General features: G+C 36.6%; 1 protein-coding gene and 1 long non-coding RNA gene across 2 annotated transcripts in view; both read left to right on the top strand.

The window, feature by feature from the left end:
• Positions 1 to 26,835, top strand: part of LOC127869128 (uncharacterized) — a 291,724-nt gene that overhangs the window by 35,230 nt on the left and 229,659 nt on the right. The window lies entirely within an intron of this gene.
• LOC127869147 (uncharacterized) lies at positions 333 to 25,627 on the top strand. The gene is made up of 6 exons (XR_008044431.1): positions 333 to 403; positions 17,412 to 17,624; positions 18,021 to 20,663; positions 23,282 to 23,798; positions 24,890 to 25,038; positions 25,521 to 25,627. It is a non-coding gene; the product is annotated as an uncharacterized LOC127869147 (long non-coding RNA).

Here is a 26,835-nt window from a genome sequence, read left to right as displayed (position 1 = left end):
CAACTGAAAATTTCATATTTGTAAATAGATGCACTTGTACATAGCAACTGAGGCTATTTTTAGACTTTCATTTCTATAAACACCATGCCATGTAAGAAATGTATATGGATGAATATTTTTTAAATAAAATATGAAATTGTTTAAGTAATCTTTGGAGGAGTATATATTGATATTTTACGCAATGTTTACAGAAAGGTAACACTTGATGTGAGATTTATTAATTTGCCATATTTTATGCTGTTGAACATTTGTTATTGATTTTCATTACATTTATATAAATTTGTGTGAGTCCTAAATATACATACAAGAAAAACATCAAGCTATTTTGCTGCTACAGTGGCTGCTGAGTCAGGACAAGGATGCTGAGGATGTGGTGGACAAGGATGACCTGAATACACAGAAGGTAACAAAGACGTTTTAATTATCAGGCCTTTTCATGGCCAATTTGGGAAAAAATGCAATTTTGGGATTTTTATTTTTTCGTGCGAAAAGTCCATTGATTTCAGAAAAACAAATTTAATATAACTATTTCTAATACTTAAAATTAAAAGAATAAAATCATATTATGCTAGTAATATACTTTTTTTTTAGATCTTATTGAAATATAATTGAGACATATTAATCATAAGGCACTTATTATGCCCCCCTTTTGAAGAAGAGGGGGTATATTGTTTTGCACATGTCGGCCTGTCAGTCTGTCGGTCCTTCTGTCCGTCAACCAGATAGTGTCCTGATGATAACTAAAGAACGCTAAGGCCTAGGATCATGAAACTTCATAGGTACATTGATCACGACTGGCAAATGACCCCTATTGATTTTCAGGTCACTAGGTCAAAGGTCAAGGTCACAGTGACTCGAAATAGTCAAATGGTTTCCGGATGATAACTACAGAATGCTTAAGCCTAGTAGGATCATGAAACTTGATAGGTATATTGATCATGACTGGCAGATGACCCCTATTGATTTTCAGGTCACTAGGTCAAAGGTCAAGGTCACAGTGACTCGAAATAGTAAAATGGTTTCCGGATGTTCACTCAAGCATGCTTACACCTAAGATTATGAAACTTCATAGGTACATTGATTATGACTGGCAGATGACTCCTTTAAATTTTCAGGTCACTAGGTGAAAGGTCAAGGTCTCAGTGACTTGAAACAGTAAAATGGTTTCCTGATGTTAACTCAAGAATAATTTGGCCCAGGATCTTGAAACTTCATAGGTATATTGATCATGACTGGCAGATGACCCCTAATGATTTTCAGGTCACTAGGTCAAAGGTCAAGGTCAAAGTGACTCGAAATAGTAAAATGGTTTTTGGATGATAACTCTAGAACACTTATGCCTAGGATCATGAAACTTCATAGGTACATTGACTTTCAGCTCACTAGGTTAAAGGTCAAGGTCATGGTGACTTGGACACAGTAAAATGGTTTCCGGATGATGACTCAAGACTGCTTACTCCTAGGATCATGAAACTTCATAGGTACATTGATCATGACTGGCAAATGATCCCTATTGATTTTCAGGTCACTAGGTCAAAGGTCAAGGTCACAGTGACAAAAAACGTATTAACACCATGGCTGCCACTACAACTGACAGCCCATATTTGGGGCATGCATGTTTTACAAACAGCCCTTGTTAAGGAAAGAAAAACGCTTTGCGTATGGGTCCGTTTCACATACCCATAAATACGCCAGGAAAAGACCTGCTTATGTATTCCCTATGTATTAAGAATGCAAAAAAGATGAGGTGGAAAAGAAAAGTATGAATTTACTTAAGATAGAATATCCTCTTTACTTGTTTGTAAAGTGTAAACTCATATATATATTCATCCGAAATTTCGTGGTCAAAAATGACTTTTACGGACACATTAGTTTATTTTGTGGATTTCTCAGTTCAGAAAAATAAATGATGAATTTGTGTCAGTTACTTTTCTGTGTGTGATAAACTTGTGGATCAGTGAACCCTTAAAATCAACCAAAATAATGTCCCTCAAATAATAATGGTTTACAGTGTAACCTGTGTATTAAGAATGTTAAAGATGAAATTGACAAGAATGATATGATTTAACAAAACATAAAATGGCGTCTTTTATTGTGTATATCATGTTTACAGCAGGACTTGTTTTACTTGAGGATCAATAACTCAAACCCTTCTTCAGCTCGATGCTTTCCAACTTATCAAACAGGAACCTCAGTTACACAACACCCGGAGAATTTCTGTCATCCTCATAAGGCCTTGAGGTTTTATAAAGTTGTGAGATATTTAATAAAGCTTATAAATATGATTCCATGGAATGTATTTGTTCTCAATAAGAAGGACCCTGGCCTTATTCCCAGAACAGTGTAATAAGGCTTTAGAGTTAGTTTTCATGCATGCAATGGCAACAATGTAAGGTTGCATGGGAAAACAAGACTTAATGCATGTGTGTAAAGTGTTGTCCCAGACTAGCCTGTGCAGTTTGCATATTCCATATTGGTTCGCTCAACGTTACAGCTACTGCACAGCAAAGAAGACAACTGTCTGGTGAAAGGCTGGCCATATTACAGTCCAGTGATGTCGGGGGACACGGCATTCCATGGCTGGGGATTGCATTTTAGCATTTTAATTTTAAAGCGGCGCAATAGGGGGCATTCTGTTTCTGACAAACACATCTCTTGTTTAGATCTTATCGAAATATGATTGAGATATAATTATCCTGAGGATATTATTTTTTTTAAATAAACGCTTTGGGTGTGGGTCCGTTGAACAGACCCATAACTTGGCAAGGAAAATGTATGCATGTGTATTTCCTTTTTATTTAGAATGCAAAAAAAAGATGAGGTGGAAAAGAACAGTATGTAGTTTCATTAATGTCATCCATGCATTTATTAAATTTTTCGAATATAGGAAGTCTCTTCTAAACGTAATTCTGTCTAGCGGAGTAGCCTGTGTGGCTGTATGGGCTCATCTGGGAAGACACTTTACGCAATATTCATAATAAATTACTGTTTTCTCAAAAGGAGGCTCAAAGCAATTCCACCTACAGTCTGTCACAGAGTTTAACAAGATGAGCCTCGTTCTGGGAAAGGAGTGCTTAATGCATTCAAAGTGTCATCCACGCATTAGCCTGTGTATTGCACACACAGACTAATCATAGAGGATACTTTCTTATTGTGATGATTTTTTTTTTAAAGGGACTTTCTTCAAAACAAAAATCAAGTATTGGTGGAAAGTGTCATCTCATGTTAGCCTGTTAGGACTGCACAGCTAGGTTACTGTGGGGCACCACTATACACATTTATTAAGCCCAGGTTTTCAGTCTTTTTAAGGGTGGTATTTTTACATTTGGATGAGAAGAAATATGGTATACAAACAATATGATTAAAATTTGGTTAATGAGAGAATGACGTACATATACATTAAAATTCACAATAATTGTTAAGCGATAGTAAAACACTTATTCTTATTAAATTATGGAAGCTTAATTCATATAAATAAAGAAACAATGAAAACAAATCAAAAATACAATTAACAAATGTATTGATAGTACCTATTGGTGAATTTGGACTTGTTCACAGATTAGCAGAATGGCAAATTTTTTTTAATTGTAATATACAATCGAAACCCGATGGCTCAAAGTCGCCTTGCATCAAAGCACGTTTGTATTGCTATATATTCATGAACATTTCAATTTTCACACATTCATTTGTTCGTTTTGCTTTAAAGCGGCAAGGGTCGCACAAAGCTGTTACTTGATTATAAGCATGTTATAATTTCAAACAAACATGTCATCCAATTAATGTTTAATTGATTCGAGTAAAATATGACATTTTGTATTAAATCTGGCGTTTTTCTTTGATGCTGTAATATAATGGCTGGAACGGCTGCATCACAACATGTTCTATGTCATCTTGAAGGAATAAATTATTTTGTATCTGTACATCATGTCATTCTTAAAAAAAAAATGAATTAATACATAATGTGCTGTTTAATTTTTTGGTGATGTGTATAAAATGCTTATGATTGCTTTGATTCCTAGCGTTATTCCTTACATATGATACTTTTTGATTGTATATATAACTATTTTAAAATATTGATGACTTAAAAATATGACGTATATATTTTCTGTTCTTACTAATTCAACAAATTATTGCAAAGTTATGTTAGTAAACATACATCTATTTAAAATCAGTTCAATCAAATTCCAGATGGGTCGAACTTTTGTCGTCGGTCCCGGCGAGGTTTAGTTATTGGTTTTCGCCTGTATTGAGCAATTTATGTTTTTAGCCGGATTTTTTTCGAAAAAATCTCGGCTTATAGATTGATGTTGTCGGGCGGGCGGGGGGGGCGGGCGGGCGGGCGGGGTGGCGGCGTGCTCGAAAATGTTAAAGTTCTTATTTCATGGTATAACTTTGGTATGCTTGGACCTAGAGTCTTCAAACTTGACATGAAGGTTGGCCAGGATTAACAGATGACCACTGGTCATTTCAAGGTCATTCATTTGAAGGTCAAGGTCACTGTGACCTTCAATATAAAAAATGTTAAAGTTGTTATAACTTTGGTATGCTTGGACCTAGAGTCTTGAAACTTGACATGAAGGTTGGCCATAACTAGTTAGTAACCACTGGTCATTTCAAGGTCATTCATTTGAAGGTCAAGGTCACTGTGACCTTGAATGTAAAAATGTTAAAGTTCTTATTTCATGGTATAACTTTGGTATGCTTGGACCTAGAGTCTTCAAACTTGACATGAAGGTTGGCCAGGATTAACAGATGACCACTGGTCATTTCAAGGTCATTCATTTGAAGGTGAAGGTCACTGTGACCTTCAATATAAAAATGTTAAAGTTGTTATAACTTTGGTATGCTTGGACCTAGAGTCTTGAAACTTGACATGAAGGTTTGCCAGAACTAGTAAGTAACCACTGGACATTTCAAGGTCATTCATTTGAAGGTCAAGGTCACTGTGACCTTGAATGTAAAAATGTTAAAGTTCTTATTTCATGTTATAACTTTGGTATGCTTGTACCTAGAGTCTTCAAACTTGAAATAAAGATTGGCCAGTACTAGAAGATGACCACTGGTCATTTCAATGTCATTCATTTGAAGGTCAAGGTCACTGTGACCTTAAATGTTAAAATGTTAAAATTGTTATAACTTTGGTATGCTTGGACATAGAGTCTTCAAACTTGACATGAAGGTTTGCAAGCACACTTAGATGACCACTGGTCATTTCAAGGTCATTCATTCTAAGGTCAAGGTCACTGTGACCTTGAATGTAAAAATGTTAAAGTTCTTATAACTTTGGTAGGTAAAAATGTTAAAGTTCTTATTCCATGTTATAACTTTGGTATGCTTGTACCTAGAGTCTTCAAACTTGACATAAAGGTTGGCCAGTACTAGAAGATCACCACTGCTCATTTCAATGTCATTCATTTGAAGGTCAAGGTCACTGTGACCTTCAATGTTAAAATGTTAAAATTGTTATAACTTTGGTATGCTTGGACCTAGAATCTCAAACTTGACGTAAAGGTTTGCAAGCACACTTAGATGACCACTGGTCATTTCAAGGTCATTCATTTGAAGGTCGAGGTCACTGTGACCTTGGATGTAAATATGTTAAAGTTGTTAATACTTTGGTATGCTTAGACCTAGAGTCTTCAAACTTGATATGAAGGTTGGCCAGAACTAGTAGATGACCACTGGTCATTTTAAGGTCAAGGTCACCGTGACCTTGAATGTAAAAATGTTAAAAAATAAAAAAATTGAGATCAAACTTTCCTAATTGTCAATTCAAGTTCATATTTGTGACCTTAAATGTTATTGTTGTTCATGTATATGCATGCATTCAAAACATAACACAAGGTTTGCTCATGCCTTGAAAAGTACTTACATTTCATTTTGACCTTTGAACAATATTTCAGTAATTTAAGTATTGCATTGACAAAAACACGAAAGGTACTTTCCTGTCATTTAAATCAAAAATCCGGCTTCAATGCGGTCATCTCCGACCGCGGAACTCTTGTTAGGTTTTAAAATCGTCAAAAGATGCATATAATGGCTATATTAGAGCATGGTTAATGTTCAGTATTACTGTTTCCTCACAAATATCATAACTAAAACGAAAACTTACGAATCTGAAACAACTTTTTTCAATTTTGTCAATTTACCAAAGCGTGAAAAGATCCCTTTAATTGCATTAATTTTCATTAATTGCTATTTAGGACAAGGCACCAATGAAATGCCAAATTAGAAATTCAGATAATTATGTTTTGCTGTTGAAAACCTTCACATCCAATCAAGAGGCATATATGTAGTGTATTATGCATTGTATTATAAAAATGTGTTACAAGTTCATATCCCCCAATCTAGTGTTGTTGTTTTCAGGAGAGCACCAGCATTAATATCGAGTTGGCCAAGCAACAGCACCAGTCTGGCCTGCAGGAGCCCCAATACAGAACCATCCTTTCCCTCCCCTGATCCCTAGCTCCTCCCACTGGACCTCCGGCCTCAAAGGGTCAGCATCGTTACACAAGTCTGTGCAATAAATCCTCAGCACGTCAAGTTTTCACGCGCTGTTATGAACAACCGAAATATCCGTGTCGAGATTTCCCCAAGCAAGCCCGAGTAGTTTTGTTTAGCTCTAGTGCCAGAGTGGGATGAGTGTTACAGAAGCGAGACGTTATAGCAGTACTTATGGTAATGCTAACAGTTAACGCAAACAGTTAGTTCTCACTGTGGACATCACGAAGAATCTCACGAAGAATTAAACGTTGAATAATTTGTTTAATTCTTTATAAGACAGCTATATATTCAGCAAGGAACGAGAGAAAAAAAGGAACAATTGAAATGATTCATTTAGAAGTATATCTGCTGTAGATAGTTAGGACAGTAGTAGCGTTACGGACTATCCTCAGCGCACAATATATTCATGTGGTGTGCCTCAGACGCGAATTCCCCACATTATTGAAAACAAATTGCTAAAAAGTCAACACATACGGTTTTGCACTCCGAGCCCAAAGAGCATCGCATTGAATTGAGACTAAAGAAGGCTTAAAAACGTGACAACAGTTTTGTTGTATGGTACAGTACGCCCTTCGACTCAACCCGAAGTTAATCAGAACTTAAACTCGGCCCTTAACAATATCCGCGAGGCCAGCATATCAGCTCAGCTTCTGAGCTTCAGGTGAGACCTTACAGTGTTATTAATTTTGTCAAAGATTGGGCCTAAATTCAGCCCCATTCCTCAAAAAGTCTATTTTTTTATAAATATTTACTGGTTAAAATTTACAATGCAATATTTGCCAAAACAAGTGTTTGATAGATTGCAACAATGAGTCACTTTCCTTATAAAGCCCTATATGTTGAAACTTAGTACAATTAAAATACAAATCAAAAATTCTAAATTTATAAGTATTTGTGTTCACGTATAACTGATTATGATCTAATATGATTTTTATTTAAATTAGAAACCGGATGTTTGCAAAGACAAAATCACTATACTGCTTTCATATCTTTATGCACACACTTTCAACGCCAGTGACTAAACTTTACATCTAAGGTCTGTCTTACAAAAACAATGGCATAAAATGTAGACATCAACTAGTATCGATTCAATATCACGTACATATAATAGATTTAACCATAATAGGCTATAATTACTAGTATAATGGCCCCTGGTAGCAAGACAGAGTATCATATACTTAATTCACCATAGACTTTCATCTGTTTTTGCATTTCTGTCTAATCCATAGGCAATACGTGTTTGATCAAGTACTCATATACTAACAGCATTGTGTCTTATGACTTGTTGTATTGTCTAACATTTAAAGTTGTTTAGTCTCGCGTAATAGTTGTGCACATTTAAATGTGTACAGTCTCATATTTTAAGTTGTTCAGTGTCATGTTAAAAGTTGTATTGTTTTACAGTTAAAGTTGCCGAGTATCACATTTAAAATTATGTAGTCTTACATTTAAAGTTGTTAATTCTCACATTTAAAGTTGTAAAGGTTCACAATGAAAGTTGTTGTAGTCAAAACTATTAAGGGGGAAAGTCTCGCACTTAAAATTACTGAAGTCATGCCTGTTTTTTTAAATTTATTTTTATGCCCCCGGTAGGGTGGCAAAATGGCAGTTGAACTGTCTGTCAGTCCGTCCCTCTGAAAACATTAATATAGGCCATAACTTTTGCAATATTAAAAATCATAATGTGATATTTGGCATGCATGTGTATCTCATAGAGTCACAAAATTTAAGTGGTGAAAGGTCAAAGTCATCCTTGAAGATAAAAGGTAAAAACAAACAAATCCAATGGAAGTACCGGTAACACGCTTAAAAGGGAGATACTTTATATTTATCATTTGGCAAGTACAGATCATTTTTACAAGGGAAGTAATATTTGTAAGGGGGTATAATCAAAATCAAAAATATATAATCAAAGCGGCGCAGTAGGGGCATTGTGTTTCTAACAAACACATCTCTTGTTAAAAAAAAGTATTACACATTGCTATGAACTGTACTTTACTATGTATTTTTCGCGGTTTAAAACCCAAAAATTTCAAAATTAAGTTTTTTGGGTATAACATATTGATACAACAAATAAAATGCTTTGGGTATGGGTCTGTTTAACAGACCCATAAATACACCAGTAAAGCGCCCACTTGTGTAATTCCTGTTTATTAAGAATGCAAAAAAAGATGAGGTTGTAAAGAGCAGTATGAATTTACATTAGGAAAAATATCCTCTTTAATTGTTTGTATATTACAAAGTCATTAATATTTGTCCATATGAAATGTCGTCGTAAAAAAACCCGTTTATGGACACAGCAATTAATGCATGGATTTTTCAAATGGGAAAAATAAATAGGTTTTTATGTCAGTTATTTTCCGGTGTGTTGTGATACATTTGAGGATCAGTCGACTCTTAAAATCAACAAAAAATAATGTCTCACAATTAATAATGATTTTACAGTGTTAATTGTGTATCAAGAATGTTAAAAATGAAGAGGACAAGAATGATATGATTTCACAGAAGGTAAAATGGTGTCTTTTCTTATGTATATCCTTTTAAAAACACAACTTCTTTTACTTGAGGATCAATAACTAAAAACCTTTTTCAGCTCGATGCTTCCCAACTTATTCATAAGAAACCTCATTAACACAACACCTCGAGAATTTATGTCATTCCAATGCAGACCTTGAGTTTTTAAAAAAGTGTGAGATATTTAATTAAGCTTGGAATGCCTTGGTTGTATAGAGCCTGTTTGCAAGGAGATGTAGAGTTTTTAGTATGTATATAGACAATCCCAGAATCGATAATATGGGCGCCGCCAAATTGGCTATTACGTAACCCGCGATTGAAAACGGTACTGAAGAATATGACAGATTACAACGTTATCATAGTGCACGCCCGCTTTATTCCAATAAACAGTACTTTATGACTTCGCACATTAGGATTGAAAACAAGTGAAACATGAAACCAAGTGTCGATATGTATCACATCGTAAATCAATATAATGTTTAAGGCCAAGTTGGCATTTTTAAGCATACCTTTCAGCATAATGCCTTTTTATAAAATTTAATTATTTCTTTATGGAATATAATTATTCAAGCATAATTATAAAGGTATAGAAATATCTAAAGTGTGAAGTAAACGTTGTGATTTTAGCGTAAATAGTGCCGGAGATATTAACAAAGATCTATCAATATATAAAGATTGGAAACATCCATTCAGACCATATTTTTTGGATAGATCTTTGATATTAATTAGATAGATTTAAGATCGATGTAGACAATTAAATTGATATCTGTCTTTGTTTAAGCCTATATTATTTCTTATTAAATGTCGTACTTTCTATACTTTCCGGAGATATTCATTAAGAAACGTTGTACATGTAAGATTAAAGACTTAGGACGACTTCTTTAATTGAATAATACAACTCTTTGTTTGTCTAAACAGTTACCATTTCGCTATTAATATTTCTCTTGTAAGTGTCATTTTAAAGGTAATATACAAATCTATAGCCGAAATGAAGTTTGTGATTCTAAAATTGTTTCGTAAATCTTTATAGAAACTCTGTAAGATTTTTAGGTAGAGATTTTTTTTTTATTAAAATAATGTATCTAGTTTAGTCTAAAACTAAAGTGGTTTTGAGCAATATTTTATTTAAAAATCGCTCTCAAGCTAATACAAAAATAACTAGCCAAAAATGAATTTTGTGATTTAAATGAACAAGTTTCGGAGTTATTCGCTTGCAAAACTGTGTAAGATGTCAGGATATGTCATACTTTTTTTATTGAAAAGGACAGCTTTTGTCTACAACTTTCTTATATTATTATTTATATAACGTTTTACATGTTGCCTGAAATATTATTAAATTTTCTTAATAACATCTTAATTCACAATTGAAATGTTCAACATGAAAAATAATGAGCCTTAAATAAACTTAAATAGTTCCAATTGTGTTCTCTAGATTTCCTAAACGTACGTCTTTATTAAATGTTCGTAAAACGGTCAAAATTTACGCTTAAAAAATAAAAACACGCTCAAAATAAGTGATTGATTTTTCTTAAATTACGGATTATAAATGACAGCAACATACATCTCTTGAAAAAAAACATCAGCGATAAAGGCGCGAACGAATTCGCTCAATGGGAGGCGATGTTCCAAGTGTGGATTAAACGCGTTTATGGGTTTGCCCGTGACACCACATGTCTGCACATGTGTTGATATCGAAATTTAGATAAGATATCACGCGTCACCTTTAAATAACATGTTAAATGACAATCAAGACCTTATTCATGCCAGGGACCTACACAAATAGGTCCATGTCCATGCTGTGTGTTATTACTCTTAAACGAATGCAGATGAACCTTATTTCTACTAATTACGTAATTTATATTAATTTAAAAAAAACACGAACTATTATCTGGTTGTCAGATCGATAACAGAAACTCTTTAAATCCTAAAATATATTTAATAAACCCATTTCGTTTCCTTGTTTTGCGTAGGGACCTATACACACATATAAAGGTCCATGTTTATTTCTTCAGTACCGTTTTGGAGGCGCGCGAGAGTATTCAGGGGCGGGTAATCCGGGAGGTTTTGATTTCTGGGATTGTCTATAGTGTTGCTGTTATTTGTCAAAATTGGGGTCTGAAATCGACCCCATTTACAATCCTAAAACAATGTATTTTTCCCAAACAACTGCCTTAAATTTCCATTGAAGAAACACCAAGAATATTCCCTATTAGAAGGACTCCGGCCTCATTACACAAACTTAAGTTAAGTCTGCTTACAGTCTGTTGTTGAGTGTTTTTTCAAGAAACATATGTGCCTCCCTCTGGGATAATGGGACTAAATGCATGTGTGTAAAGTGTGGTCCCAGATTAGCCTGTGTAGTCTGTACAGGGACTAAATGCATGTGTGTAAAGTGTGGTCCAAGATTAGCCTGTGTAGTCTGTACAGGCAAATCAGGGACGATACTTTCCGCATTTACGGAATTTTTCTTATATAGGAAGTCTCTTCTTTAAAAAAAATCTGTCTAGCGGAAAGTGTTGTACCTCATAAGGTACAGGCTGTACAGGCTAATCTAGGACAAAACTTATTGCACAATTTATAAAGACCTGTTTTCTAAGAATGAGGCTCAAAGTAAGTCCCCCTACCATCTGTTAACGAGTTGTACAAGATAATACCAGGTGAGCCTCGTTCTGGGAAAAGGGTGCTTAATGCATGTTAAATGCCATCTACAGATAAGCCTGTGCAGTGGGCACACAGATGATACTTTCCGTTTTTGAGGAAATTTTCGTTGAAAGGGAATTTGTATGCCCCCGGTAGGGTGGCATATAGCTGTTAAACTGTCCGTCAGTCAGTCAGTCAGTCAGTATGTCAGTCTCTCCGTCCGTCTGAAAAAAACTTTAACATTGGCCATAACTTTTGCAATATTGAAGATAGCAACTTGATATTTGGCATGCAAGTGTATCTCATGGAGCTGCACATTTTGAGTTAAAAGTTCAAGGTCAAGATAATCCTTCAAGGTCTAGGGTCGAAAATACAAATCCAAGGAAAGTAATAAGCTTTAATGGAGATAATTATCTGACCTGCCAAATTAAATATTTTTTTAAATATATCAAAGCGGCGCAGTAGGGGGCATTGTGTTTCTGACAAACAAATCATGGTAAAAGGTCAAGGTCATTCTTCAAGGTCTACGGTCGAAAATACAAATCCAGGGGAAGTAAAAAGCTTTAAAGGGAGATAATTATTATATATAATCATATGAAACCATACAACTGAAGCATAATCTAAATGACATTTTATGGTCAAGCCAAGCACACAATGACACTTTTTGGCAGACAAGTATCTTAGGTACGTTAAGGTAACCTGGGAATCTACAATCACGGTAGTGGTTTATTATTAATTGCTACTAAAAATAGAGATTTGACAGAGGCAATTATTTTCAAGGGAAGTAATTTATATAATTATAAATCTCAGATTATATATTACCCTATCAAGAATTTAAGTTATTTTCTCAGTTACTGTACATATTTTGTATTTTGTTTATTTATAACTTAAATGATTGATTTGTCAAAGATTTTTTATGCCCCCTTTCCATCACACTTTGCGTTTAGGTTTTGAAAAATGCTCATAAATTCTATGTCCCTTGAGATATAACCTTCATATTTGGTATGCTTGTGTATATGGACAAGGCCTTTCCATACGCACAAAAATTATTACCCCTGTGACCTTGACCTTGAACTTAGGGTCCGCATTTAGGTTTCGAAATCTGCGTTTAGGTTTTGAAAAGTGCTCATAACTTCTATGTCCCTTGAGATATAACCTTCATATTTGGTATGCATGTGTATACGAACAAGGCCTTTCCATACGCACACAAATTTTGACCCCTGGACCTTGACTTTGAACTTAGGGTCCGCGTTTAGGTTTCGAAATCTGCATAAGGTTTTGAAAAAAGCTCATAACTTCTATCAAGCGTTTATAGGGGGCATAAGTCAACCTATGGTGACAGCTCTTGTTTTTAAATGATATATATAACTATCATTTCTTTCCTGTACTAATTTGTGAATGGTTGGTTTCATTACTTACATGTGGACTTATGTACATAGATACATGATGAACTGTGGCAATGATCTCTTTGATAAACCACAGGCCTTGCTGGTCAGTGATGTCTGACTTGGTCATTTTTTACTGTCTACAGACCGCCCACACGCAGTAGGGTGGCATATAGCAGTTGAACTGTCAGTCCATCTGTCTGTCGTTGGTCCGAAAACTTTAACATTGGCCATAACTTTTGCAATATTGAAGATAGGAACTTGATATTTGGCATGCATGTGTATCTCATGAAGCAGCACATTTTGAGTGGTGAAAGGTCAAGGCCATCCTTCAATGTTGAAGGTGAATAACAAAATCCAAGGGAAGTAATAAGCTTTAAAGGGAGATTATTTCTATATCTGCCAAATGATAAATAGAAATTTTATTTCAAAGCGGCGCAGTAGGGGGCATTTTGTTTCTGACGAACACATCTCTTGTTTCTAAACAAAAATCAAGTCTTAGTAAAAAAGTGTCGTCTCAGGTTAGCCTATGAGGACTCCAAGGGCTTATGTGGGAAGACACTATACACATTCATTAAGTCACGTTGTTCAAGAGTGATGCTCAAGTTAAGTCCGTTTAAGGGTTGTATTTATACATTCTTAAGAGAATGAATTTGGTATAACAAATAATATGATTAAAAAACAATGGTGTTCATGTTAATGCAAATTAAAAATAATTGTTAAGAGATACTAATGTAAGCAATGAGTGATTGAATTCAGAGCGCTTAAAATTGAATGGCTCTTGTGCTATTTTAAACTTTTCTCACAGTGGTGAAATCTCAATATTGTTATAAATTACTGTAAACAAGTATCCAAACTAGAAAACTAATTCTTATATAATTGTGGAAACTTAATTTATTTAAATAAAGAAAGAATGAACATAAAATGCAATAATAAATACAATAAAAATGTATTCAGAGAACCTATGAATTTTGACTTGTTCTCAGATAAGCAGAATAGTTATTTTCTAAACATTATAATTTACAGTCAAAACCTGTTGGCTCAAACTCCCTTGGCTCAACTTTCAGGTTTGCTCTGACTATCCTCGAAGCATCTTTTTTGTATTGCTAAATATTCATATACATTTATGTCAAATGGCTCAAATTTGCAGGTGCGGGATTACTTAATGTCTCCTATTTTTTTAAGTCCCCGTCACAATTTTCACATTGTTTTGTTTGCCTGGCTCTAAAGCGCCTAGGGTCGCATAAAGCTGTTACTTGATTATGAGCACTTGATTAAAGGCTCCCTATAATTTTAAACATGTTATTGACTCAATCGTTAATTGATTTGAGTAAAAGATGACAATCTGGCGTTTTTGTAGATTATATAATATTATGGCTGGAACGGCTGCATCACAATATTGTTTATTAAACAATCCATCCAGAAGGCCAAAAGCCCAAGTGGACAAAGCAAGCATACAGTGTTTACAAAATACACAGTTTATGATTATACAAAATTAAGTTATACTATAATAGTTAGAGTTACAGTTATAATATGTCAACTTGAAGCAATAGACAATTTTGTATCTATGCGTCATGTCATTCTTAAATAAAAACACAAGCAAATAAAGTAATACACGTGTTGTTTATTACTTGGGCAATGTGCATATAATGCTTATATATTGTTTTGTTTCTTAGCGTTATTCCTTACATAAGATCATTGTTTGATTGTTTGTGTAACTGTTTTAAAATAGTGATTACTTAAAAATGTCAAGTATATAAATTCTGTTCTTACTGATTCAAAAGAAGAAAGTAGTACGGGGATTAGGCAGTATGAATACTCTTCAACTGGAGATGTAAATCTATTGCAGATTTATTTTAGTAAACATAAGTATATTCAGATCGGTTGGATCGAATTCTGGATGGCTAAAACTTTTGTTGTCAGTCCAGGCAAGTTAGAGTCATTGGGTTTCGACTTTATTCAGCTATTAATGTTTGCATTGTATTTAAACTAAGGAATACACCGGACTAAAAAAATCAAAATGATTGTTCTTTTAATGAACAATCATACATTTAAATTAAAAATAAATAAAATAAATCTTGTCAAACACATTTCTAAAAACATGTTGATTAAGTACTGTAAATTTGTTATAATTTGTGGTACATTAATTAATGTTGATTTCGTGGGTTTACTGATCCACGAAAATTACTCAAACACATAACAAAATGATCCAAGCAAATTCGTGTTTTTTTTTCAACAAGTAAGAAATGCATGAATTTACATGTCCACAAAAAAGTGTTTTTTTTAAAAACCTCCAAGTGTTATGCCAACTAATATAAATGATTTTCCAGGATCAGGGGTGTAGCATTCCAGTCTCTAGCTTGAATTGTTGACCAATATTTTGCATCTGTTTCATCAGTCAGTGCCTTTTTATGCCCCCCTTCAAAGAAGAGGGGGTATATTGCTTTGCTCATGTCGGTCTGTCGGTCGGTCCGTCCACCAGGTGGTTGTCAGACGGTAACTCAAGAACGCTTGGGCCTAGGATCATGAAACTTCATAGGTACATTGATCATGACTCGCAGATGACCCCTATTGATTTTGAGGTCACTAGGTCAAAAATCAAGGTCACGGTGACCAGAAATAGTAAAATGGTTTTTGAATGATAACTCAAGAACGCATACGTCTAGGATCATGAAACTTCATGGGTAGATTGATCATGACTTGCAGATGACCCCTATTGATTTTGAGGTCACTAGGTCAAAGGTCAAGGTCATGGTGACCCGAAATAGTAAAATGGTTTCCGGATGATAACTCAAGAACACATACGCTTAGGATCATGAAACTTCATGAGTAGATTGATCATGACTTGCAGATGACCCCTATTGATTTTGAGGTCACTAGGTCAAAGGTCAAGGTGACCAGAAATAGTAAAATGGTTTTCGGATGATAACTCAAGAACGCATACGCCTAGGATCATGAAACTTCATAGGTAGATTGATCAAGACTTGCAGATGACCCCTATTGATTTTGAGGTCACAAGGTCAAAGGTCAAGGTCACGGTGACCCAAAATAGTAAAATGATTTTCGGATGATAACTCAAGAAACGCTTTTGCCTAGAATCATGACACTTCATGGGTACATTGATCGTGACCCGCAGATGACCCCTATTGATTTTCAGGTCACTATGTCAAAGGTCAAGGTCACAGTGACAAAAATCGTATTCACACAATGGCTGCCACTACAACGGACAGCCCATATGGAGGGCATGCATGTTTTGGAAAAAGCCCTTGTTTTGAAGTTGTTGTTTTTCTGGAAGGGCATGATTCTTGGCTATTTTTCCTTTTTATGGAATCACAGTGGTTTTTTTTCAAATTTGAGAGTTTTGTGGGTCACAATTTAAAGAAGTTTGTGACTAGAATTTTCGCATGTTTAAGAAGTTTGCTACTCATTTCTTCACTATAATTAAAATTCGAGAATCATTTTTCTTTCTTAAAATGAATGGGTCAAAGGATGATACAAAACATGACACAAAACACGTCCTGTGATCGGATTTGTGTTTGTGGGCAATTGGGTAATATGTTTTCAGAAACTTGTGTTTTCCCTCAACATATCAAACAAAGTTTATGATAGCAATTTACTTGGAAAAAATCGTTTCTTGGTATTGGTTACTGTGAAAATGTGGATTTTTAGGCGTCACCAAAGAACGGGCAAACTAGTGTTGTCAGTGTGTAGTCTTTAAGGGCAAGTGGCCTATAACATAATTTAAATCCAAAGTATATGAGCAGTACAATATATGGAAAAGTAAAGTGATACGTATAATGAGTACAATTTAAAAACAATGTTAAGAAGATGATTTTCTATTATTTTTTGTTTTTATACAGGAAAAAAACTTCTTTATAATGGGGCTTAATGCATGTGCTTAAATTGTTGTCGTTGTCCTAGATTAGCTTGTGCAATCCACACATGCATATTTGGGACAACAATTTCATATGTTAAGGTATTTTTGTTGAATAGAAATATCCTCTTTATGAAAATCCAGTCTAGTCAAAAAGTGTTCTTCCTGATTGGCTTGTGTGGACTAAACATGTTAATCTGGGACGACTATTTGTAATATTTAGGAGCCGCATATTGGCTAATGAAATTACATCATTATGAATATACAGGTTAGTATACAGTGTATTAGTAGCCAACAATGTTTTAATACGAAATGGTTTGATGATATTAATTTTTGTGCTATTGAGGACAATACACCAATGAAATGCCAGATTAGAAATTCATTAGAAGGAAATTTTGCCTATTAAACACCTTCACAACCAATTAAGAGGCATAATTTCATATACATTGTAATATAAACAAAGTTCACATCACCCACTGTGCTGTTGTTTTCAGGACAGCACCACCATTGATATTGAATTGGCCCAGCAACAGCACCAGTCCGGCCCGCAGGAGCCCCAGTCCAGGATGACCCATCCACTCCCCTGACCCATAGCTCATCATACTTGATATCCGGAAAAATGGGGCCTAATGCATGTGCTTAAATTGTTGTCACAGATTAGCCGTGCAGTCCACACAGGCTAATCATGGATAACACTCCTCTTAAAGGTATTTTTCATTGAACAAATAATCCTCTTTATGAAAACGCAGTCTAGTCAGAAAGTACCCTCCCTTATTAGCTGATGTGAATTTCACATGCTTATCTGGGACGACACTTTCTGACATTAGTGATCCGCTTATGAAAATACATTTCTGGAAATGGAGTAAAGATTATAGATATAAATGTACAGATAAGTATAGCATTAGCTAACACTTTTCTTGTTTTAATACAGAATGACTTAATTGTATTTATTTTCATGCTATTAAGGACAAGGAACCAATAAAATGCCAGATTAGAAATTCATGTTGAAAACCTTCACAGCCAGTTAAGAGACATAGTTTGTTATAGATTGTAATATATTTGTTAAAAGTTCCAATCACCCACTGTGTTGTTGTTGTTTTCAGCAGAGCACCAGCATTGATATCGAGTTGGCCCAGAAACCACACCAGTCACGCCTGCAGGAGCCCCAGTCCAGAACGACCCTTCCCCTGCCTTGACTTTTAACTACTCCCCCTTGACCTCCTGCCTCAAAAAGTCAGCATCGTTGAACAACTCCGTTCTGCAGGAAATTCTGAGCATGAATCTGTTCTGAACAAACGCAATGCCCACGTTACGTTTTCCAAACATAAGCCTGGGTAGTTTTATTAAGCTGGAGTTGCGCGTGGGCCTGAAAGGGACTAGTGTTACAGACACGAAAAGTTATAGCAGTAGTTATGGTAACGCTAACAGTCAGTTGTTGCTGTTGGACATCACAACAAATATCATGAAGAATAAAAAGTTCAATAACTCATTCCAATCTTTATGAGACAAACAGAAATTGAACGGGAGAAAATCAAAGAACAATAAAAGCGTAAGCTTTCCTAGTGGGATACTTTTGCTGTTGAAAGTTTGGACAACAGTAGGGTTGCGGACTGCCCCAGATTGTCCTCTCAGCGGCAAAAATATCATAATAGAACGGACTTTTGGCAATGTTACTGACAAAGAAAGGCAATAATGACTTGGTTGTCAATACCCAGAGCAAGATACATCCATGCTGACAAAGAAAGGCAGTAATGACTTGGTTGTGAACACCCAGAGCGCGATACATCCATGCTGACACAGTAAGGCAGTAATGACTTGGTTGTGAACACTCAGAGCACAATACATCCGTGCTGACACAGAAAGGCAGTAATAACTTGGTTGTGAACACCCAGAGCACAATACATACATGCTGACACAGAAAGGAAGTAATGACTTGGTTGTGAACACTCAGAGCACGATACATCCATGCTGACACAGAAAGGCAGTATGACTTGGCTGTGAACACAGAACACAATACACCCATGCTGACACAGAAAGGCAGTAATGACTTGGTTGTGAACACCCAAAGCAAGATATTTCCATGCTGACACAGAAAGGCAGTAATGACTATGCTGTGAACACCTTGAGCAAGATATATCCTTGCTAACACAGAAAGGCAGTAATGACTATGCTGTGAACACCCGGAGCATAATACATCCATGCTGACACAGAAAGGCAGTAATGACTATGTTGTGAACACCCAGAGCAAGATATATACATGCTGACACAGAAAGGCAGTAATGATTATGCTGTCTAAACCCACAGAAAGATATATCCATGCTGACACAGAAAAGCAGTAATGACTATGCAGTGAACACCCAGAGCAAGATATATCCATGCTGACACAGAAAGGCAGTAATGACTTGGTTTTGAACAACCAGAGCAAGATATATCCATGCTGACACAGAAAGGCAGTAATGACTTGGCTGTGAACACAGAACCCGATACACCCATGCTGACACAGAAAAGGCAGTAATGACTTGGCAGTAAACACAGAACACAATACACCCATGCTGACACAGAAAGGCAGTAATGACTTTGCTGTGAACACAGAGCACAATACATCCATGCTGACACAAAAAGGCAGTAATGACTTGGCTGTGAGCACAGAACACCATACATCCATGCTGATACAAAAAGGCAGTAATGACATGGCTGTGAACACAGAGCACAATACATCCATGCTGACACAGAAAGGCAGTTATGACTTGGTTGTGAACACAGAGCACAATACATCGTTGTTGACACAGAAAGGCAGTAATGACTTGGCTGTGAACACAGAGCACAATACATCCATGCTGACACAGAAAGGCAGTTATGACTTGGTTGTGAACACAGAGCACAATACATCCTTGTTGACACAGAAAGGCAGTTATGACTTTGCTGTGAACTCAGAGCACGATACATCCATGCTGACACAGAAAGGCAGTAATGACTATGCTGCAAACACCCAGAGCACAATACATCCATGCTGAAACAGAAAGGCAGTCATGACTATGCAGTGAACACCCAGAGCAAGATATATCCATGCTGACACAGAAAGGAAGTAATGACTATGCTGTGAACACCCAGAGCAAGATATATCCAATGTGACACAGAAAGGCAGTAATGACTATGCCATGAACACCCAGAACACAATACATCCATGCTGAAACAGAAAGTCAGTAATGACTTGGTTGTGAACTCAGAGCACAATACATCCATGCTGACACAGAAAGGCAGTAATGACTTTGCTGTGAACTCAGAGCACGATACATCCATGCTGACACAGAAAGGCAGTAATGACTTGGATGTAAACACCCAGAGCACAATACATCCATGATTACACAGAAAGGCAGTAAAGACTTGGTTGTAAACACCCAGAGCACAATACATCCATGCTGACACAGAAAGGCAGTAAAGACTTTGTTGTAAACACTAAGATATCCATACATCCATGGGGTGTGCCACAGACGCAAATTACGCCCACCATTTTGAACAAGGTGCTTAAAGTGAACACGTCTGGTTTTGTTATGAGCACTTAGCACTCCGAGCCTAAAAGGCCTCACATTGAATTGATGCAAGAGAAGGCTTTGAAAAATAACAGCAGTTTTGTTGTGTGGTCCAGTACACCCTTCGACTCGCAACCTGAAGAAAGCAGAACTCAAACTCGTCTCTTAGCAATATCAGCAAGGCCATCATGTCAATCTCAGCCTCTAGAGCTTCAGGTGAGACCTTACACTGTTAATTATAAAAAAAAAAATTGGGCCGAAATTCAGCCCCATTCTTATCTAAGTCTATATTTATGATAACTGGCTTAAGTTCTCAATTTATGGTTTCCCGGAAGAAAAAGAATGTTTTGATAGGTTGCAACATTGAGTTAATCAGAACTCAAATTCAGCCTTTGGCAATATCAGCTAGGCCAGCATATCAGCTCAGCTTCTTGAGCTTCAGGTGAGATCATACAGTGTTATTCATTTGTCGAAATTGGGGCCAAATTGAGTCCCATTCCTTATCTTAAACAGTTTATTTTTTCCATAATTACTGGCTAAAGTTCTCAATTCAAGGTTTGACCCCAAACAATGTGTTAATAGGTTACAAATTGAGTTTGTTTCCTTATGCAGCTCTATAAGTTGAACCTTAGTGCAATTTATCTTGATAGCACTTATTCTCAATTTTTAAATTATGTTTAGCCAAAACTACAACCATTTTCCCAATTTAATTCAAAACACTATGATTCTTTACGAATTGTCCCAATCCGAAAAATGGTTAAAATAAACTCTGCACAGAGCTAGCCCCTTGTTATAGCACATTTTAAAGTTTTTTATCAGAATAACTGGCTTAATTATACCCCCACAAACGAAGTTTAGGGGGGTATATAGGAGTGAACTTGTCTGTGGGTCAGTCGGTTTGTTGGTCCGTATTTAGTGTCCGCTCTCTAATTCAAGTAGTTTTCATCCGATCTTCACCAAACTTGGTCAGAAGTTGTTTCTACATTATGTCTAGGCCAGGTTCGAATATGGTCCTTGCCGGGTCAACAACTAGGTCACGGGGTCACTTCGTGTGTTTTAAACATTCAGCATGTTGTCCGCTCTCTAATTCAAGTAGTTTTCATCCGATCTTCACCAAACTTGGTCAGAAGTTGTATCTAGATGATCTTAAGGCCAAGTTTGAACATGGGCCTTGCCGGGTCAAAAACTAGGTCACGGGGTCACTTTGTGCGTTTTTTAACATTCCGCATGGTGTCCTCTCTCTTATTAAAGTAGTTTTCATCCTATCTTCACCAAACTTGGTCAGAAGTTTTATCTAGATGATATGAAGGCCAAGTTCGAACATGGGCCATGCCAGATCAAAAACTAGGTCACAGGGTCACTTAGTACATTTTACACATTGAGCATTTTGTCCGCTCTCTATTTCAAGTAGTTTAAATTCATTCTTCACCACACTTGGTCAGAAGTTGTAACTAGATGATGTGTAGGTCAAGTTCGAACATGGGCCATGCCGGGTCAAAAACTAGGTTACCGGATCACTTAGTGTGTTTTAAACCTCACCATGTTGTCCGCTCTCTAATTCAAGTAGTTTTTATCCAATCTTCACCAAAATTGGTCAGATTTTGTATCTTGATAATGTTTCGGTCAAGTTTGAATATGGGTCATGCCGGGTCAAAAACAAGGTCACGGGGTCACTTACATGTAGTGCAATTTAAACATCACAATGTTGTCTGCTCTCTAATTCAAGTAGTTTTAATCCAATCTTCACCAAACTTGGTCAGAAGTTGTATCTAGATGATGTCTAGGCCAAATTTGAATATGGGTCATGCCGGGTCAAAAACTAGGTCACGGGGTATCTTAGTGCGTTTTAAACCTCACCATGTTGTCCGCTCTCTAATTCAAGTAGCTTTTTTCTCCAATCCTCACCAAACTTGGTCACAAGTTTTATCTAAATGATCTCTAGGACAAGTTTGAACATGGGCCATTCAGGGCCTAAAACTAGGTCACCGGGTCACTTTGTGCATTATTTAACATTCAGCATGATGTCCGCTCTCTAATTCAAGTAGTTTACATCCAATCTTCACCAAACTTGGTCAGAAGTTTTATGGAGATGATATTAAGGTCAAGTTAGAACATGGGCCTTTCTGGGTCAAAAACTAGGTCAAGGGGTCACTTAGTGCGTTTTAAAAATTGAACATGGTGTCTGCTGTTTTTTGTAAAGACGGCATGCAAAATATTATGTGTCAATGCGGCATGGACGGTATTCGTTACATCTGTGACAAAGCTCTAGTTTGCTTATTTCACTACGTTTAATTACTATTTTGAACTCACATCTATTGTTTCTTATTAAATGCCATACAGTTGTATTGTCTCACATTTAAAGTTGTGAAGTCTCAGGTATAAGTCATAAACTGTGACATTTAAAGGTGTGCAGACTCACGGTTAAATATGTAGATTGTAACATTTAAAGTTGTGTTGTCTCACATTTTAAGTTGCTTAGTATCACATTTAAAATGATGTAGTCTCACATTTAAAGTTCTATAGTCACACAATTAAAGGTGTACAGTCTCACATTCTAAATTGCTGAAGTAATGCCTGTTTTTGATTTACAAAAAATAAATGTTACACCTTGCTACAAACCCAAAAATTCCAATTTCGAGTTGGTGCGCATAAAACATTGAAACTATGTTATTTTGAGTTCTAATTGGTGAAAAATTATTGGCAATATTCTAAATATGAATTATAGGCACAATGTTAGGCATTTAAAAAACAGGTCTGTAAAGTAAGGTGTTGCAAGGCTTATTCATGTGTCTCTAAACAATCCGGTTTTAGTTTACTTTCCATTTCCTTTTCAGTGAACTTAACTAGCAAACATGACAAACGTCATTGAAGTGAAAGTCGATGACAACCCCCTTCTTGCACAAATACTACAACTCGCTTAAGAAATTCAGCATGAAGACGTCTTGCGTCAGACTACCAAGCCTCCTATCAATATCTCCTCCCATGTTGGCTACATCAACACTTCCAACAGCAGAGCCTTGGTGAGTTTGACTTCCGTCTTAGCATCGATGTCGCTTAGCAACAATTGGATGATGGGCGTCGACAAATTATGCCGGACAAGTCGCTCGAACTGAAACTATCTGATCCAACAGGTAGAGCAGGCGTTGCGTGACATGTCCATTAATGTGACTACTCTATATGTTGTTCTCGAATAATGTGAACCTTAGGCCTGGAGAGCAGTATGCGATTGACGCCATTCAACAACAGTTGTCGGCAATTCTCGGGTTTGGGGTGGCGACTTCGGCGTCGGAACTCGCTCCATCTCTGTCTAAGGCCCAGTCGCAGCAGCAGCAGCAGCAACAAGAACAATAAGTAGTATCTGAGCGGTGTTCTGGGATATGGGGCTTCATGTATGTGCTTAAATTGTCATCCAAGATTAGCCTGTGCAGACTGCACCTACATTAAGTCATATTAAATTGTCATCCCAGATTAGCCTGTGCAGACTGCACATACATTAAGTCCTATTAAAGTGTCATCCCAGATTAGCCTGTGCAGACTGCACATACATTAAGTCATATTAAAGTGTCATCCCAGATTAGCCTGTGCAGATTGCACATACATTAAGTCCTATTAAAGTGTCATCTCAGATAAGCCTGTGCAGACTGCACATGCATTAAGACCTATTAAAGTGTCATCCCAGATTAGCCTGTGCTGATTGCACATTCTTAAAATCCTATTAAAGTGTCATCCAAGATTAGCCTGTGCAGACTGCACATACATTAAGTCCTATTAAAGTGTCATCCCAGATTAGCCTGTGCAGACTGCACATACATTTAGTCCTATTAAAGTGTCATCCCAGATTAGCTTGTGCAGACTGCACATACATTAAGTCCTATTAAAGTGTCATTTCAGATTAGCCTGTGCAGACTGCACATATATTAAGTCCTATTTAAGTGTCATCCCAGATTAGCCTGTGCAGACTGCTCATACATTAAGCCCTATTTTCCCAGAATGAGACTCGTATACTTCACTTAACATCAGTATTTTATGTGCCTGAAAAGTTCCTAGCATCAAATGGGAATTATGTGCTTTTAAATTGATCACACATAGTAAATAAATTGCAAATAGCACTTGATCTGATATCAATTTTAATTGTTTCTGCCTGATTGAGAAAAAGGTCAAAGCATCAAATGGTAAGTATGTGTTTTTAAAATTAATCAACTTGGTAAATAAATAGCAATTGATCTAATATCAGGTTTAATCATAGAAGGTAAAGGCATAGTTTTGTGTATTTTTCGGCCGAAATTCAGCTCTTGAACAAAGCGTTTATCTTTTACAAAATCAGCTGTAATAGACTTGTTAAATTTGATTTAATTTTAGCAAAACAATTATTTAAATGACTTCAGCACATTATACAATTATTACCTTCAATATTTTTTTAATTTCCTGAATTTTGTTTTAAGAGCCGGTTCCTACAGGATCCCATGCAATAGATTGGTACCCAGCTGAACAACAGGCTTTCGGGTAAGCTGGGCCCGGATAGGTGCAGCCAGTCTAAAGCTGGGGCTTCAAACTTTCCTGCCAAGTGGGCTGATATTACCTCTTCTACAAGGTACATTGGTCCTGTAATTTACCTTGTATAATGTGCAGTGTGTTACTACTCAAACTTTTATTTCAATAGTGTGTGCGTGTTATACATTGGTAATACTCTATCCTTGCTGCTAAATTAAACTTATGTAATTGTAAATATTCATAATCGTTGCCATTTTGTATTTCCTTGAAAGGGTGCAGGGGGGAGGTCGGATCGGATTGAATTGTAGAATTCTCTGTCCTTCCATTCTTCCTTATGTCCATCCAACTCTTTTGGAGTTACAAGTAACTTAATGCAGATTGGTTAGATATAGATGAAAAATGATTGTATCAAGTGTACAGTATATAGTAGGCTGTGTGTGTGTGAAGTGTTTATTGTATACCTCATTTGTAGCAAGAGCCTTCAAACATAATGTATTTCTTATATTATTTAATCAAACAACATTGTTTGACCTCCAATATAACTGATGCTATTTCAGAATGCATGAATTATTTGGTTTACAGGGACATATGTCAGTGATGTGCAAAGAGCTGGTTTTCTGTTCACAGAGAAATATCCTAACAACTCCAACTCAGCCACTACATCTCAACAGGTAAGTCCCCTAACCATTGCAAAACATAAACTGTGGCACCAGATCACTGGGATATAAGTTGTCCGTTTACATTATGCACATTATGCAACCACAGCAGATTTGCTTATTTCCCTCACAGGTACCCAATAGAACAAGAATGGGATTAATTGTTTGATATGCACAGTTCTGTGGTTTGAGCAGAATTCTACCTTGGGACCTTTCGATTCCTAGACCAGCATCCCACCACTTGACTAAGGTCCCAAATTAATACAGTATTACGCAAAGACATGATATCTGAGCTATGTTCATGCATTTTTATGCCCCCCTTCGAAGATGAGGGGGTATATTGCTTTGCTCATGTCGGTCGGTCGGTCTGTCGGTCCGTCCACCAGGTGGTTGTCAGACGATAACTCAAGAACGCTTGGGCCTAGGATCATGAAACTTCATAGGTACATTGATCATGACTCGCAGATGACCCCTATTGATTTTGAGGTCACTAAGTCAAAGGTCAAGGTCACGGTGACCCGAAATAGTAAAATGGTTTTCGGATGATAACTCAAGAACGCATACGCCTAGGATCATGAAGCTTCATAGGTAGATTGATCATGACTTGCAGATGACCCCTATTGATTTTGAGGTCAAAAGGTCAAAGGTCAAGGTCATGGTGACCCGAAATAGTAAAATGATTTTCGGATGATAACTCAAGAACGCATACGCCTAGGATCATGACACTTCACAGGTACATTGATCATGACCCGCAGATGACCCCTATTGATTTTCAGGTCACTAGGTCAAAGGTCAAGGTCACAGTGACAAAAATCGTATTCACACAATGGCTGCCACCACAACGGACAGCCCATATGGGGGGCATGCATGTTTTACAAACAGCCCTTTGTCCGTCCACCAGGTGGTTGTCAGACGATAACTCAAGAACGCTTGGGCCTAGGATCATGAAACTTCATAGGTACATTGATCATGACTCGCAGATGACCCCTATTGATTTTGAGGTCACTAAGTCAAAGGTCAAGGTTACGGTGACCCGAAATAGTAAAATGGTTTTCGGATGATAACTCAAGAACGCATACGCCTAGGATCATGACACTTCACAGGTACATTGATCGTGACCCGCAGATGACCCCTATTGATTTTCAGGTCACTAGGTCAAAGGTCAAGGTCACAGTGACAAAAATCGTATTCACACAATGGCTGCCACCACAACGGACAGCCCATATGGGGGGCATGCATGT

The sequence above is a fragment of the Dreissena polymorpha genome, chromosome 2, assembly GCF_020536995.1.
Source record: "Dreissena polymorpha isolate Duluth1 chromosome 2, UMN_Dpol_1.0, whole genome shotgun sequence".
In the NCBI taxonomy this organism is placed as follows: domain Eukaryota; kingdom Metazoa; phylum Mollusca; class Bivalvia; order Myida; family Dreissenidae; genus Dreissena; species Dreissena polymorpha.
Note: the sequence above shows the minus strand (reverse complement) of the source record. Positions and strands in the feature narration are given on the sequence as shown.